General features: G+C 46.8%; 1 protein-coding gene across 10 annotated transcripts in view; it reads right to left on the bottom strand.

Moving 5' to 3' along the window:
- The window catches only part of psd3l (pleckstrin and Sec7 domain containing 3, like), a 300,802-nt gene that overhangs the window by 42,211 nt on the left and 246,333 nt on the right, over positions 1-12,258 (bottom strand). The gene's annotated exons all lie outside the window — the stretch shown is intronic.

Below are 12,258 nucleotides of genomic sequence, written 5' to 3' on the forward strand. Positions count from 1 at the left end.
ATCTTAACTTTGTCGTTGGCGGACAGCAGTTTTAGCAGCAAGGAGTCATGGATACAGCATATTTAAAAGTTATTATTCACTGATTGCAAGTGAAGCCAAACTTTTGTCAAATATGATAGCCTACCGTATCCGGGTGCCCACGTTCCAATTAGCTATTTTAAGGGAAGGAGTTAGGCCATTTAAACCATCAATACAAAACAAATAATAGCAGGTGCTGTATCAATGCTCTGCTATTAGCAGTCACCTCATATTTATAAAGTGATATTTCCCAAGCAGCTAGAAGATCAGCAGGTTCACATTATTAATGTATACACCCTCAGGGCTACTTTGACCCTTTGATTCCAATGTTAGACTTTTGGGTAGAACAGACTTCAATGTTCCAACTTTCAGATACAGCCAACATGCCCAGCTCAACTGGAAATGAAGAATTATATGGAGCTGTGACTGTTAAACTACATATTTATCTGCGATCTTTCCCTTGATTAAAATAAATGTTCTAATTAAAAAGCTGGCTCACTTGGCTAGCATTTGGCTTCTGTATATTTGTCTGCACACTAGCCAATGATCAATGGCATTGCACATGAGGAGTGTGGGCCAGGTGAAACATGGAGGCTAGAGGAGCAGAGAATAATTTGACAGAGGTATCCAAACAAAATTGAATTGCCATTTTCAAGTTGCGCATTTTGTCTATATTTTTATATTTCTCATATAAAGTCCTGTGCCCGTATTTATAATGGAAGCTTCCTATGAAATCTTGTCAACACTGGACATCTGAGGTCGTGAAAGGCGCTATAGAAATGCAAGTTTGTTTCCTTTCTTTCGAATTGCCTCCACTAAACTACCTGTGCCACTGCAGTGGGAGGCCATGCTGTGCCAGTGTGACAAGTTTAAACTATGTGGATATCATAAACTTACACTAGAAAAAGTCATCAGAAAGTACAGAAGATACATTTATTTGGATTGACAATGTTTACTGATTAGCACAGCACATTGTGATACGGTAGATTGGATAGTGCTCCAGGGCTAAACAGAACTGGGTCCCGCTGCTGCATGTACCACATTCCATATTACCAGAAGGATTATGAAGCACATTTCGGTAATATCTTGAAATTTAAAAGGCAGTTTATGATTTGATAAAAAGACTAAAGAAAAACATGCAGCTTTTAATGTTATTTTTCTGGTTTTCATATTAATGAGCCTCTGGGTATTGCGAAAAGAGTTTTTCATCTCATTGAAGAATCCAGGAGCCAACAAGCTTTTTAGCTGAGTAATCATTGAATGCACTCTCATTATCGTCAATGGCAGAATGCCACAAACACATTATATAACACAAGTTGACATCATCCCAGGTCCAGCGGCTGTGTTAGGAAGGAAGGCAAACGGTGTTTTTACTATTTAATTAGTGCAAATAACATTATTCATCATAAAAATTAAATCTACATCAAATTAAACAATTTAAATAGGAACAGTACCTCATCTTCCGACTAGGCACTTTACAGCCTTCTGGACTGAATATTGAGTTCAACAACTTTAGATCATGAACTCTCTCCTCCATCCCCAACCCCTTTCCGATCCCCCTTTTTTCCAATAATTTATATAGATTTTTCTTTTCCCACCTATTTCCATTATTTTTAAATGTATTTCCATCCATTGTTTTATCTCTACCTTTTAGCCTATTTCGATCCCTTCCCCCCACCCCACCCCCACTAGGGCTATCTGTCCATTGCTCATCCTGCTTCCTACCCTTAATGTCACCTATTAGCACATTTCTTAGCTAATATCACCACCGTCAACACCTCTTTGTCCTTTTGTCTATGACATCTTTTGGTTATCTCCACCTATCACTGGCCCTCTATCCAGCTCTACTTCTCCCACCCGCCCCCTTAAACCAGCTTATATTTCACCTCTCTTCTATTTTTCCTTGGCAGCATCTGTTGAAGAGTCATACGGACTCGAAACGTTAACTGTGTTCCTCTCCGCAGATGCTGCCAGACCTGCTGAGTTTTTCCAGGTATTTTTATTTTTGTTTTGGATTTCCAGCATCCGCAGTTTTTTGCTTTTATTTCAATTTAAATGGGAAATAGTTGCTTCCTTACATGACAAAAGGAATCTAAGATAGGATATGGGATGGAATTCCAAGACAGTAAGTGCGAAGTGACACATTTTGGTTTTAAAAAAAAAAACCACAGTAAATGTTCCTTGAATGGAAGCAGGCTCATTGCTATGCAAGTGTGGAGGGCTTCTGCGGGTGTGAAGCAAGCAGCACATTAAAGGCAGCATGTTAGTGTTGACTGTTAGGATACGGGTGTTGCTGGCAAGACTGGCAATTTAATGCCAACCCCTAGTCACCCTGTTTGATAGAACTCAGCAGTTTGCTGGGTGGCTTCGGAGGGCAGTTAAGAGTCAGCAGGCTGGTGAGGGACTGGAGTCAAGCATGGTCCAGAGCAAGAAAGAAGAGCAAGGTTTCCTTCCCTGACGCACATCAAGTGAACCAATGGACAACCTGACATCTTCACGGCCACTTTTACTGGTGCAAGCTTTTTATTTCCAGGCTTTTAAAACTGGAAATCCTCTCGGATTCGAAGGTTAATAAGGCAGTAAAAAAAAATATTGAATTCTATGTTTTATTAATAAAAGCATAAAAAAATAAAAACAAGTAGTAAAGAGAAGCCTATATAAAACCATAATATGAGCTGAGAGTGCAGTGCAGGCTGTGTGCAATATTGGACTCCGCATGATGGAAAATGTATTGAAGTTTTAAAGAAGGTACAGCACAGATTCACTAGAATGCGGCCTAGCATGAGAAATTACAAATGGTCTTATCCCGTGAACCTTTGCTAGGGTCAATGACAATATCTCCTGACAAACATCAGTTAAAGTCACTGAAGATCCTGCAGTAGATATAACAAGTCCAGACGTTTCATTTGAAATTTTCCCAACGTCTTCTGTCAAAAGCTTGTTAAGAAGTGTGACAAAGGAATAGCTTTTGATGTTTTTCTCGAGCTCATCTCAACACAGCTGCGTTGAAAGAATTTTTTATATAAGTCCAGGGTTTTGACAGATGCAAATAGATAAATCTCTGAAACAGGCTCCACAGGGAGCAGAGGAAGCCGTAAGTATTGATTCAATCAAATACAAATTACACAGATTTATATCCGAAAATAATATTTTGGGATTCAGAATATGAGTAATTTGAGAAATGATGCGTAGTAAGTACAGCGTGCTTGGGAGGGACAGGTGCCTTTGTACCTATAGTTTCCCAAAGCTCTTCACCTTTTCCTCACCTTATGTCTGGGTCTGTTGTATGATTAGTCACCCTGTGACTGCCTGGACAGTACAGGCTGAGCTAGACAGACCTTGGTCTTTTCTCATTCGCCAAAGCCCTCCACACTTCCAATTCTATTCAAAATGAACCGTTATAAAATACTGGTTTGGCCTCCACTGGAATGTTGTGTCCAATTCTGGGCACCACGCTTTAGGAAAAATCTGAAGGCTTTAGACAGGGTGTGTTTATGTACACACGTGTGGATGTGCACGTTTGTGTGTGTACAAGTGTGTGAGATGGTGCAAGTGCATTTGCGTGTGCCAGTGTGCAATGAGAGTATTTGTGGGCATTGTTATGCGTGTTCACGATACTATTAATACATATAGCTCACATGATAGTTCCCAGTTCTAGAAAGACAGGGTGGTGTCCTCATTGCAGCTGGACAGAGTGGGTTTGAGAGCTCCAGCATCCGATTTCAACAGAATGCTGAATAATCGGGTTCTTTAAAAGGCAGGTGGTCCGCTCCATCACATTACCACCCGGATCCTGGATGAAAGGCCAGTGTGTCAACCCACCACACCTTCAGGCCCTGAGGTGAAAGGTCAATCTGTTAACCCACTACACCACCAGGCCCTGGGGCAAAAGGTCAATGGGCACAATTGTCCCAGGGTTGCACTGAGGGCAGTAGAGAGCGGGTAAAATTACGTTTTACCCGCCAGTTGCAATGGCGGCTTTTCACACCGAATCGTCCCAAACCCGCTGCATTAATTATGCATTGCCGGGAAACACGCCTTTTCCATGGCCTCGCCGCTTAAGCATGCTGGGCGCCATGTTTAAAGTCCAGCCTCGTGCACACCTCTCAGTGCTTGCAGCCAATGAAGCTGTGGAGGCTCACCATGATGTCCTCTATCCTCGCTCTGGCCATGATGTCCTCTATCCCCGCTCTGGCCATGATGTCCTCTATCCCCGCTCTGGCCATGATGTCCTCTATCCCCACTCTGGCCATGATGTCCTCTATCCCCGCTCTGGCCGCAGGATGGGCAGCACCCTCACTAATCCAGCATGGGAAGCGGTGGCAGTGGTGGTCAGCGCCAATGCCCCGCAAAAGAGGACAGGTACCCAGTGCCACTACAGAATGAATGTTTCATTCGTTCTGCCAGGGTAATTCACTCTTCTTATCACTCTCAACTCACACACTCACAAACCCATCACACATCCACAGGGCCCTCACACCTCAAGGGACATCATCACTAACTCTCACACACACGCTCACATCTACATCAGGCTCATACCCTCTTGAGCTCGTGTCTTCACCCTGTCTATGGCTCCGCTCACCACACAAACATTCCACGCAGTGCCATGTATCCTGCTCACTCTCACTCCATCTGTTTTCATGCAGGAGAAGTCTGCTCACAAGAGCAGGAAGAGGTCCTGAGGTGGAGTGGTCCACAGTAGGCCCCTCACTCACTTTGAGGAGCGTGCCAACACACTGACTGCTGAGGATGTGAATTGTGTCTGCGGTGACAGTGATGTCAGCGGCGAACACCCTCGTAAGGATCCTGCACCACATCATCTCCCTCTCAATGCATAGATGAGTGCTCTCTCTCCTGTTTTTGACTCTGCTGCCATGCACTACGTATCTATACTTTGGTTCACAGGGAGCTCTGCCAAGGGACCAACACCCTCAGCCAGACAGTCCCTCAGCTCCATCCACGTCTTCACCTCCAGCCAAGAGGACACCTCCTCCACTGAAGAGCTGGAAATAAGCAGCCTGGAGGGCGCGTCACAGCGCTTACCCACACCCTGCACCAGCGTAGAGACACACACCTCGGCTAAACCCAGATCTAGGGCAGGCTCGGGATCACAATCTGGTGGTGACCACACGGACACATGTCCACAGCAGCAGGAGACAGGTTTGTGTGAGCTCCCTGGCACTTGGAGAACTACTGGGGATCAGGCATCTGTGAGGTCTGAGTCAGATGACGAGCCTCTAGATTTGGCCTTCCAACTCATCCTGGAGAGTTAGCAGAAGGCGTGGGAACATCACGCAGAGCTGTTGGAAGCTCTCAACAGAGTGGTACGTGAGTCGGAGGAGTGCGTCCGTCTGCTCTCTGATGAGGTGGTGCCCACATGTGCGTGTATGGAGGTCTCCATGGGGAGGATGGCAGACGCCATGGAGACCCTGGTCTAGCAGAACATGGAGATGTGTGCAGACCTGCACTCCATCGGGGAGCCATCGGTGAGTTCCTGCAATGGCAACGCGAGAGGGAAACGGGGCACCTCAACGTCCCTCCAGGTGCTCCTTCCCCTCAAGGAGTCAGGCCGGGACCCCCCAGCACCCAAAGGGAGGAGGAGCGGCAACTGGACACCCCTGGGTCATCCACTCAGGAATCTCAAAGGCTGTCCACTCCCTCCATGTCCCCTATGTCTGTGAGCCCCTCACCATCGTCCTGTTACTGAGAGGGAGCAGCTGGCCAATGTGTGATTCTGGAGGGAGACGTGAGTGTGGCAGGGCCATTCGGAGCCTCAGGTAAGTGCTCTCCCACGCACGCGGATCCCTTATTATCAAACTCACCTCAGTCCTGAGCATGTTGAGTGCTGCCTGCTGGGATTCGCTTTCAGTTGTCTATCTGACCTGCATCTCCGCTCCCCCCCAACGATCACACCCCCATGCAGCACCTGATCTCGCCCACCACGACTCTTGGTTCACTTCTGATTTGGACAGCATGGTCTGGATTCAGTTTTTTTGTGCGCTCCCCCGTCTTTTCCCCTCCCCCAGTCACCCATTTCCTTTACCCCATTACTGTTGACCCCCCCCCACCCCGGCATGACCTTCCACCTCTCCTCCGTGACCTACCAGCCACAACCCTTTTCCTTCGGGGATGTTCAGATGAACGTGTATATTCCATTCTTTCCCCAAAATCACACCCCCCCATCCACACACACCTCCCCGGCCTCCTCCTTCCCCACCCCCAGAGTCCGTGTCTGCCTCCAAGTCCCCACCAACCTTCCTCGCCGTTCCTTTTACTGCTACCGTCAAAATCATCACCCTCCCACCCTACCGCTTCACTCTGCCCTCTGTCATTCTGACTTTTCCCTCATACCACACCCACCCTCAGTTCACTCCCCAGGACGCAGTCATGACCCATCAGACCCCTCCCTTGCATGTTCGCCTGGACACCAACCCCTCCGGACTCCTTCTCCCCCAAGAACCCCTTCTCCCACTGGAACCCCTGCCCCCCCGAAACCTCTTCCCCCACCTTCCGCAACCCTTAGTCCTCTGAACCCCCCGGACACCCCACCGCTTAGTCCCTCCCCTGTCCTGACTCCCTCAGACACCCCTTACTTCTTCCGTCACCCTTAGTCCTTTCCCCCCTCCCGATTCTTTCCTCCAGCCTTACCTCTTCCTCCAGTATCACTTCTCCCTCCAGACTTACTCCTTACCCCTTCCTCCATCCTTACTACCTCTCTTCTCCGCACTCCTTCCTCCCCCCGGACTCCCTCCCCTGTCTGCACTCCTTCCTCGCCCCGGATTCCCTCCCCTCTCTCTGCACTCCTTCCTCCCCCCGGGACTCCATCTCCTCTCCGCACTCCTTCCTCCCCCTCTTCGCACTCCTTCCCCCTTCTGAACTCCTTCCCTTAAACCTACCTCTCCAGTTGCCATCTTCCCCCCGTTACCCCCTCTTTCCCCTGTACTCCCTCTCCCAACCTCACGACCAACACCTCCACTCCCCAGTCGATCCTAGGCCTTCCTCTCCCACCCCCTTGACCATCATCCATTGTGAGCATCAGTGGTGACTTTTCAACATCTGTGAGCTGCTTCGCAGCAGGGCCATGTCCATGAGAATCCTCCCAGCATGCCATGGACGTTCCTCCAGGGTCCCTTTGCCGTCAGGCTCCAGCACCTTCTGCTCCTTGGACGTCCGTGATGTAAAGCCCTGACGGTAAGACCCGACTTCTGCACATCACAGTTGTCAAGACGTGTTCTGCACTGGCATGTTTCCATGCCAATGTGGGCGGACAATCCAGTGGGGGAAGATGAATCTGGTGGTCTGACCTTATAACGAAATGATGATGTGTTACAATGAGGTTCCCGATGTCCAATGGCAGGGAACACAACCCGCCATCAGTGGGTGGAGCGGATGATCATGAAGTGGTGTCACAACGTCGTGAAACCGATTTTTGGCCTTCTCGCCATACTGTCTGCTCACGCCACCAAACATGCCCGACGCCAGTGGGCACAGGAAATCCCGGCCAATGCTTTAGTCCACCACACCACCAGGCCCTGAGGTGGAAGGCCAGTGTTTACCCCCTACCGCACCAGGGGTCTGCAACCTGTGGCTCCAGAGTCGCTTGAGACTCATTGAGGACTCATGTGCAGCTTCTGACCTTGATCCATTGAGACCATTTTGATGGCAATTAAATGTCATTTTAAATTTTTGTTTAAACTTTATCAAAAATTGTACTTGTGAGAAAATATCATTCAATTAACTGCTTTTTGTAAAAATCTTTAAAATATGGTTGAAATATTCTCGGTCTTGTTCCTCATTATTATTGTCATTTGAGTAACAGTTCTTAAGATTCTGCATTTTCGACTAAATTTTTCAAAAGCAGTTCTTCTTGTTATTAAGGTTATTAAGGCCCCAAGCAAGACACCACCTGGCCCTGAGGTTTACCCGTTCACCCCACAAGCTGCAGATGTAAAGGCCAGTGTGAATGATGAACTTCATATTCTCTGTTACTTCAGTCCCATTCATGCCTTTCATTGTTTTAATGTTATGCACCATGCCTCCCCTCCACTCTTATTTCACCAGTGAAAATAACTCATGAGAAACAGTGGCATTACAATCACATTCCAGATGGGTCTGGTTTAAGTACAACATATGTCAAATTCACTTCTTGCCATTTATTCCAGCGTGATATTTATATATAGAAAAAACACACCAACTGTAATTGCTTAAAGAAAATGACACTATGAAAGAGGCTTGCCCTGCCCTGCCCTGCTCTGCTCTGCGTGCTTTTAATTCAGACATGAACAGGCAATATTTCTTTTCTGTTAAGCCGCCACGTATTAAGTTAATCACATACTGTGAAAGATGATTATATTTAGAACTATATTTTCTTTCCATTTGTTCATGGGATGTGGGTGTTGCTGGCCAGGCCAGCAGTTATTGGCCATCAATACTTGCCCTTGAGAAAGCGGTGGTGAGCTGCCTTTTTGAACCATTGCAGTCCCTGTGGTGAAGTTATTCCCACAGTGCTGTTAGGGAAGGAACTCCAGGAGCTTGACTCTCCGAGGATGAAGGAACAGTGACATATTTCCACATCAGGAAGGTGTGTGACTTGAAGGAGAACATGGAAGTGCTGGTCTCTGGTCAATAGTGACCCCCCCTGAACGTTAATGGTGAAAGTTCTGGCGATGGTAATGTCATTGAACATCAAAGGGAGCTGGTTAGGCCCTTTCTTGTTCCTTACTGGCTGTGGACACACACACCAGATTCTGGAATCCTTTGCTACAAGGTTAATATTGGTCATAGACTCATAGATGTCTACAGCACAGCTTGGTCTGGTATGTTTTGCTATCTCCTCGATCTGTTCTGCACAGATGTTATTGAAACCAATGTGAATCCTAAATCCGAATACCGGTAAACAGTATGGTTCAAGAAAATTGGGGTCATACGTTATTAAAACTCAACAACAGGCTCAACAGACAGTTAAGAGGCTGACATCAGCACTCATCTCTGTGTTACACCAAAAAAGGCCAAAACAAATTTCCTCTCCAGGATGCGCCTGCTTGCATCTAGTCTTACGCATATGTGTGCTTCCTGACAACTCTTCCATCAGAAATTCCTGTGTCCATATTTAATGTGGAAACTCCCTATGTAAACTTGTTACTCTGTATTTAAACCATCCCTGCAATGGTGGCGTTATAGTGTCACCACTGGTGGGGAGGGTGCAATTACTCTGTGACAAGTTTACATAGGCGGTTTCCATTTTAAATGTGGACACAAGGATCTACAACGGAATAATATATACAAGTCATATATGTGTGACTTTATAATGTTGCCTGAATTAGATCCCCATATGCACCTGCCCCAAACCAACATCGTGTTCAGATGAAGGGGGGTCCTCCAACTCCTTTACTCCAACAATTTATCTCAATTCCATGTGTGCCAATGTTAGGGGAAAAAATGTGCTTAACATTGTACGGTTCCAGTCTACAGTGAATTTGCAATGCTACTTACTGGTCCTCAAAATGTGACCCCCATGAACTAGCTTCTTGGGGAAAAATTCAGTGCCACCAACAATTCTCAGTTACCCCCTCATTTCCTGTGAAGAATCCACTCTGGGCATATTGCCCACTCTTCCTGGCATGACTTCCTCTTCTAACCACCCCAAATGCTCCAGCTCTCTGTGTTCAGTGGTCTCTAACTCATTCTCTACTAAATAGAATAAGAAATGGTTTCAGAGACAAATAGAGGAAGCAAGGGAAAATGGGTGCAAACAAGCGAAAGACAGTGAGCGAGAGACAGTGAGCGAGAGAGATACACAGTTAAAATGGACACAATGATTAAAGACTGGGAGAAAAACTGACAGCTACAAGAGGCGCATGTTTTATTTTGTCTGTAGATTAACATCACAGAACTGAATTAGAAAAACATTTTAATAGCCCTCTAGATTTATGAGGCTTGCTTACTAAGCAATGCAGTTTTTAAACACAGCCTCATGTCCAAAAGCATATACAAAGAACCTGAAGTGTTTTAATACAATGAACGCTTCTTCACAACGTCAGCGATGAATCAAAGTAGGAGACTTTTTTCTCCCCCCCCCCCCCACCAAAACACAACTTGCATCAGGTTAATTTTCCTCTGTGCTGGTGCACTTCAGTACAGAACATGAGCAAGTGAGTTTTACCGTATAATAATAAACAATGCACCTTTCAAAAGTGGGTGAGTGGAATCATCACCAGTTTCCTGAGGGAAAGGGTTCAGGAGAGTCAGTGACAGGGAGCAAACAAAACCAAAACTAATATTTTCCAAGATAAACCACTTGGCTCTGATGCAAACAATCGCACTGCAGTTGTGCTATTTATAGAGATTTAGTAAGGAATGCTTACCTAGCAACTTCACCAGCATTATAATCCCCATGGGGTTTGGAGAGGGAGATCAGATTTAAAAGCCAAGGGAGCTTGTGAACCACAGAAGTATAATCTAAAATTTGTCTTGGAATGTGGCAAAGCCCACTTAATGCCCATCTCTCATTGCCCCAAGCGTATGGGAAATCAACCGTGTAGCATGGGACTGGATTCACATCTCGTGGGTGTCAGGTTCCCTTCCCTGAAGGACGTTGGTGAACAAGTTAGGTTTTAACAACAATCTGGCTGTTTTCACAGTCACTTTATCCGATGGCTGCCCACAAAGGGCCTGATCTATTGAATTAAGCTGCAGGATGGGCCAGGTCCGGATGTGAACTCATGGGGCTGAATTTTCCCCCCGTTGAGTGGGGGGAGAAGTTGATGGGCGGGCGCGCTTCCGATCGGCGCCCCCGATCGAAGGCGTGGCGCCATTTTATGTGGGCGGGCTAATTAAGGCCCGCCCAGCGCGACGTCCGCACGGAAGCGCTATGCGCTCCCTGTGCAGGCTGGGGGGGAATCCCAAAATCGAGAGTGCGTTCTCTTGTGCATGCGCACGAAAGAGCGCACTCATCTCCCTGAGGCTAAGTGCTGCCTCAGGGAGATTGGCTGCACATGTGAAAAAGACAAAAATAGAAAAATAAAATTTCCCTTACATGTCCCCTCATGTGACAATGTCACATGAGTTGGGACATGTCCGTAATTTTTACAAAATCTTTATTAAAATTTTTTAAAGCCTACATGAAACCTCATCCCACCTGTGGATGAGGTTTTGTGTTTTTTCTAGTTCCCGCCGGGGCTCCTGGCCTGCCCGACAACCTTAAGGTTGGACGGGCAGGTCCTTTAATTACTTAATTGATCCTGTCAATGGCCTCGATTGGCCATTGACAGGTCGGCGGGCGCACACCTGATTTTGCTGCGCCCCCGCCTTCCTGAAAATTGGACGCGGTGACGTCGGGAGTTCCGCCCCCGCTCGCCGACTTGTAAAATTCTGCCCATGATCTCTGGTTTGCTAGTGCAGTCTAGGCGGCTGTACCCATAGTATAAGGTGAATTTTGCTAGTCTTTGCTTGATGTTCAGGCTCACATCCCCAGAGCGCAAAACAGATTAAAGTTAATGAAAATAAAACTGAGAGCACTGACTCTGAAAGTCATTTGCTGATCTGCACTCACATGTCTGGAGGCTAATGTCAAGCAATTGCCCCTTGTATGTTTTTGAGAGATAAAATTTCATCATCAGGACATCCAACGCGTTGAGGAGAAAAATTAGTATCTATTTATACAAACTTCCATAGGTTTCTTCATGGATCAGCTACTAATCTTCTGAACATTTCAGTCAGAAACATGCCAGCTTCCATATCTATTCTTATGCTCAGCTATTCAATCTCAACTGTACTACAACTGTACCAGCAGGAATACTGTTGGCCTCAGAGCCCCTGGGGTTAGGGAACTGGACAGAATTTGCTCAGTTAGGTGGGTGTCAGGTGAGGGTCAGTCACTGCCTTGATACAGTCCCCCTCCGACCCCAACGACCCTCCACCCTGCAGTAGACTGGCCAGCTACACTCACCATTAACGATTGTTCTCTGAGCCTTCAACACTTTCCTGGGGGGGTGGGGGGCAAGACAGACATCAGCACCTAGATGAGTTTGTGAAACACCTTACGTGATATTTTCCAGCCAAGCGGAGGGACAGTTGCTAGTGCTGAGCAAGGCGTGTAGAAACTGGGAATCGGCTGTTGCTAGGCTGCACCTCGAAATGGGAGGACATCACACCTCTAATCCTTTCACAAGGGCAGCTCGGAACTTCCCATTAACTTTCGGAAATTAAGCAGATTCACCTGACAAATTCTTTGAAGAGCTG

This window comes from Cetorhinus maximus, chromosome 1 (assembly GCF_964194155.1).
Source record: "Cetorhinus maximus chromosome 1, sCetMax3.hap1.1, whole genome shotgun sequence".
Classification (NCBI taxonomy): domain Eukaryota; kingdom Metazoa; phylum Chordata; class Chondrichthyes; order Lamniformes; family Cetorhinidae; genus Cetorhinus; species Cetorhinus maximus.